Raw genomic sequence first — 6204 nt, forward strand, 5'->3', positions numbered from 1 at the left:
GTGTGTGTGTGTGTGTGTGTGTGTGTGTGTGTGTGTGTGTGTGTGTGTGTGTGTGTGTGTGTGTGTGTGTGTGTGTGTGTGTGTGTGTGTTCCCCTGGCTCTATCCTCCGCATGGTATCAGGATGAGGGATGGTCCTGCCAGTGTTCAGCCCACTCTCTGGCCTGGTCCGGACCTCCTCTCCTCACCAGGATTCCCTGCTGAAACCATTAGTCTGGGCATTAAAACCATTAGGGCCAGTGTGTATACAGACATACACTCACACACTTTCACACACAGGGAAACACCCAGACACACACACACACACACACACACACACACACACACACACACACACACACACACACACACACACACACACACACACACACACACACACACACACACACACACACACACACACACACACACAATCTCACCCAGTAATCACGTAATAAAAATACCTATTAACAAGCATCTGAATGTGTGGAAACCGACATGCACACAGAAACAGACACACACGCACACACATACATAAACACACACACACATACACACACACACACATACACACACACACACACACACACACACACACACACACACACACACACAAACTATTCATTTAATCATACTCACTCAGCTTTACAGTAGAGTGGAAGAGAGTGGCTGGGGTAGAGGTAAAAACAATGAGAGATAACACGCTTAGAGACAGAGTGAGAGAGAGAAACAACAACATTAATACAGAGTGAGGGAGAGAGTACTAAAAGAGATCAAATAGCAAAAGTGTGGAGCGGCTATAAAGACCTCTTGTCCCTTGACCGTCTCTCTTCCCAGCTTCATCACAATTGTCAAGCCTTACACAACAGAAGAGTTCAATTCCCTCTCCACAACTCTCTGTCTGGCTGGGGGTATGCATACTCTCTATATGACACCTCTTACACATGGAGAACACAAAGTGTGCACACACAAGTACACAGAAACACACACACATATACACACACAGAAACACTCAGAAAGACAGACACACACACATACAGATCCACACACACACACACACACACACACACACACACACACACATAAAAACACACACACACACACACACACACACACACACACACACACACACACACACACACACACACACACACACACACACACACACACACAGTGCCAGTTATGCCTCAGTTACGATGCCAGAGTGTTTTTTCCCCTTCCCCTCCGCACACTCGGGTGTAATTCGTAGTTCTCTGGCCCCCCGAGCGTGCCAGGTGTAATTGGGTTAGTGACAACCAGGACAATGTGACACCTGCAGGTCCCAGCTGCTCTGATCCCCTCCCTGAGCCGGCCCACAGTCATGGCATCCCAAACCACACCCACCGCATACCCCACCGGTCATCTGGACCGGGACCCCCAAAGGTGCTGCCAAGCTGGGGCTCATCCAGGGGTAGAGAGAGAGAGGGAGACATAGAGAGAGAGAGAGAGAGAGAGAGAGAGAGAGAGAGAGAGAGAGAGAGAGAGAGAGAGAGAGAGGGAAAGTGAGAGAGAGAGAGAGAGGGAGAGTGAGACTCCACTGGGTACTAGCACAGATAGTCCTACAGTCCTATATGTCGCTCTTCTAAGGAGAGCGAGGGGAGGGGGAGAGTGGGGAGACAGAGAGAGGTTGGGGGGGAGAAGGGGTTGTAAAAGGGGGGGGAGACAGTAAGATAGGGAGCGTTGTGTCATTGCGTTTAAATGCATATGCAAAGCACCACACAGATTCATTATTGCCACCGTTAGTCTTAGGGTTTTCTACATTCAGACATCTGTGATAAACCTTCCATTAAGTCAACATCATTTCACAATAAATCTTTGGGCGGAACAAACTGATTCGACAAAGTGCTGTTTTTCACATTACACTAACAGCTCAAGTCATCGTGCGTGGGTGAACTCAATACAAAGACATAGAGGCCAAGTGGAGCTCCACCTCGCCTTGAGGCTGCGAGAACATAAAAAGCCAGCTCAGCTCCATAGGTTGGAGTCCAAAACCCGTCCATCCTGTCCATCCCCTCCTATACATACTCTATTAAATTGGCCTGAGAACAAGAAAATAATATATGCATTGGTGAATCCTCTCCCTCTCTCTCTCTCTCTCTCTCTCTCTCTCTCTCTCTCTCTCTCTTTTTCCTTCCCATCTCAGCATTCTCGCTCTATCCCTGGTTCCCTTCTCGTGATTCGGAAAAGTGTGGCCCGCTCATGCACACACACACACACACACGTTTACCCTACCAACAGGGGACTATCGGTTTTCATCGAACAAGTGTGGACCTCTATTTCTGGTCATTTAAAAAATACAAAAACATAATACAGAGTTTAGTTTTAAGTTATTTTGTCATAATATAACTTCAAATGTGTTTTTTTGATTTCTTTTAAAGAAGTTGCCAAGAGGGGACTTGAATACTTAAGCGATATTTCAACCCGGTGTCACGAAAATACGTGACACTGTCACGTTATTTAATCTATTGAAACGTGATCAGGGACACGTATTTTCAAAATTTTCGTGTCAAAAAGCACAAATTTCAAACCCATGTATTTCAATTGGGAGTATTTGTCTTGTCACTAAGCACGACTTCCAAACTAAGGTTCTGTCCGGGAGCGTTCTCCCTAATGTCCCTTAAGGAGCTCCGTACAGAACATTTATTGTTAAAAATTGTCTGTGATAACTAACAATATGACAGCTTTAGGCCACCCGTTTCTACTTTTACCTTTGATTCTGAGAAATTGTGACAATTCACGGATATATTAAATGCAGGTGCGCTGCTCAGGCAAACCACGAAGGAAAAAAGGGTAGCTGCTTTATCCGTTCAAATTAGAATTGTATGTCTTGATGTTTATTTTATCTAGCCATCTATTCTCTTGTTTTTGGCTATGTGAATGAACGTCCGCGTCGATGCCTCGATCGCAAGTCCAGTGTCAAAGGCAGTACAAATAGATAAAAATGTAGCTGAAGTTTCAAATGTCTTGTTTATTGTATTTACCAGTTCATTTCTCTTTTGTGAAAGTCACCAAAAGTCCAAAAAAGTTAAACGCAAGGTCACAGGCTAACAGTGGAGCTGTGTTGGGAACCAGCAGCCAAGAGCTTCCATGGAAACTTTCTACCCATGTTAAATAGATTTAGTTGGCAGTTCCTTTTCTGCCCATTCTTTTTTAAACTTGTGGAAGCACTTTGCAGTACTGGGAGACACCATTTCTAACGGCAATGGAGCTAGATTCTAAAAATATCAAAAGATGCCCAAAGCAAATACCTTTAACCCATAGTTATGTTTTATCAAATTAAAAAATTTGAGTTTCATTGACCACAAATTGAGCAGAAATATTTTGCATACAAATCTTTAAATAGTTTAACCACATTAAGAAAAATACATTTGTTAATTTTTTTTATTAGTGAAGCCACAAGTTTTGCACATTATCCAAACAGAATACCTGAAATGTTGATATTTTCAGCCCTTTCAGGTTAAAACAAGAGAAAAGGACAACGCAACAAGAGTGAAAAGTTTGGGTTAGGTGACCTATAGTTCAAAGATGTCCCTGGTCAGGTAGACTAAATAAAAGTGCATTCCAAATTGCTCCAGGACATTCGTGTAATTTACTTGTGAGCTCTCCCTCAAGCCTAGAGAGACATCAGTGTTGAACCACCAACTGAAAGGGGGTATTTGCCATTAGAGTGACAACATTTCATGGCTATTAATTTAGTTCATTATATTTAGCCGATTTGAATAGACTTTTCTAGCAGGTGAGGCTGTCAAAGAACTAAATATGGAGCAACTACAAAAAGTAAATTTGCAGCATGACCAAATTATACAAAAAGTATAGGAACTGTTCTAGCAGATATGTTGTAGAAGTCTCTTTTGATAGGCAGGGAATAATTGTCTTTGTCACCCTGTAGTCATGCCATCAAATCTGTTGGGCAAAGTACCGCTACTGATTAATCCAGTAGACTCACCAGTCAAGTCCCCCTAGTTAGAAAATGGAAGAAACCCAGTTAGTCATGTTAATTATTCTGTTACAAATGAAGACTAATACTTTCCACATATTGCGATCCAAGTTACTGGCTGCAGTGTTGGATTTTATAGTTCTATATGAATAGATTCAATTTACTAAACTATTAATCATGCTTCAGAAGAATTAACCTTTCTTGGATGGCAGATCTACCACAAGCCTCCATTGCCACAACCTCCAGATGGCTTACGACCTACGGCAACTCCTCGACTACTGCAAGCCAACAAATTGGCTCTTGCACACCAGACACGCATTTTGCTTTATTTTAGGTTTTCAAGCATCTTAAAATACCCAAATCATCGCTCCAATACACAAGTCAGCTAATGGCCTACAAGGAAATGCTGAAGCTAGTGTTAGTGATGGTGATAGAAATGGACAAGCTTGCGTGTACAAATATGCAACTAGAATTGCAAGGTTCACAGTCCAGTTGCATAAGTGGTCGCAACCGTTGGATTGTAAGCAAGGGTAAAAAAAAAAAAAAAATTCCCACAAACTAGTCAACATGGTCAATTGAAAGCCTGTACAGAACGACCCTGGAATAGTCAAATGCAGCTTTACAGCGGATGAATTAAGCCAAATTGCATAAACATCCAATGGCAAACAGTATACAAATGCAATCAAGGTTGCACTCACACTAGGCCATCTGGCCGTGGCCGTCGCAACTGGCCTGGCCTCGGTAGGCTCTTGTACATACGCCATCACGTCGCTAGCATCCAACAATTCTACCAAACCTTAAACCAACTAGTGAAAAATGGAACAAAACTTTAGCACACACAGTGACTAATCACCTTGTCCAGGGGTGTTCCAACGTGGTTTACCAGAGGGCCTTGTGGACTTAAAGTAAGCCACACATTTGACAGACAGCACCGAATGACGTTAAACTAAGCTAATCTACAGGTTACCAGTGCTAGTGCAATTACATGAGCATTTTGCACAATATTTGTACTCCAATGCTACGTAAAGCAGGCTTCATCAGAAACCCGTAGCCTGCTACATTGAAGGGCAACTGTAACAAATCCTGACCAAGACCGAAAGATGGCTCTGGAAGCCACTACGGCCCACGCAGCAGATTACTGCGTGGACCGTGGTGGCTTCCAGATCAACCCTTCGGTGGACCATTCATACACATGTATTCCGAGGATGTTTGAAGACACTGGAGTCCCATGGCACTAGATTCCTTTGAAGACTAAGTTGGTATGGGGGGGCCCAAAGGGGGCCCCCCCATAGATCTTGTCAGTCATCTAACACCTGTTAAGAAAAACACACACACATCACAAGATACAAATCAGCAAAGCTAGGTTAACAAACAGCGGTGACATGCATGTCAAGGTGCAAAGAGCAGGGATACTGATGGCTTGTGTCTGAGGAGACAGCCCAAAAACGTCAACATTTAAGAAAGGAAAATAACTTTTACTCACTGCGGTGGTCTGTTTCGAAGTACCATGTTGGTAGCAATATTTGTCTGGGCTGTTCAGTCAAATGCCGACAAAAACAAACACGCAACAACGCATACTTTCAGTTTGTATAAAGTGATAATAGTGATCTGCAATCTAGATCGAAAACTTTCAACCCTCACTAAACTCAACCTCGATTGACACAGGCCGATGCGAAAAGTAAACTAAATCCATTGTGTTCACCTTTAATAAAGGCGTGCGTGACAGGTGATCTCAATTAAGGGCTAATCAGAAAGAACACACTGATCGCCCATGAGTGAGACTATCAAAACGAGGACGAGGATTTAACGGAATTGTTACCATTCAAATTCAAATTTCTTTCATCCATGTTGGAGTGTGAATGTCACTCTATGCTATCTAAGAGGGAACTTCTGTCATTATGTATCAGCCAACAGTGGACCCCTGTCCTTCCATACAGTACAAGTGTGGACCATTTTATGTGATGCAAATCAACAATTCAAATGCATTTCTTTAAAAATAGATTGGGGACTGAAGTACATTGTAAAATGGCAAATTAAGGCTAATTTGGGGATCGAACAATTTCAAAGGCCTAGACCCTTATATTGTATTTTAATTGTATTTGTTTATCATTTTTATTGATACAAATGAATAGATAGGTTTTGTTAGACTATTCTGTTCCTAAAAACACACTAACAAATCAAGTTTGACAAATTATTATTACATTAGTTGAGATTACTATCTTTCCCTTAAATTATATATATATATATATAT

Source organism: Gadus chalcogrammus, chromosome 22 (genome assembly GCF_026213295.1).
Source record: "Gadus chalcogrammus isolate NIFS_2021 chromosome 22, NIFS_Gcha_1.0, whole genome shotgun sequence".
In the NCBI taxonomy this organism is placed as follows: Eukaryota; Metazoa; Chordata; class Actinopteri; order Gadiformes; family Gadidae; genus Gadus; species Gadus chalcogrammus.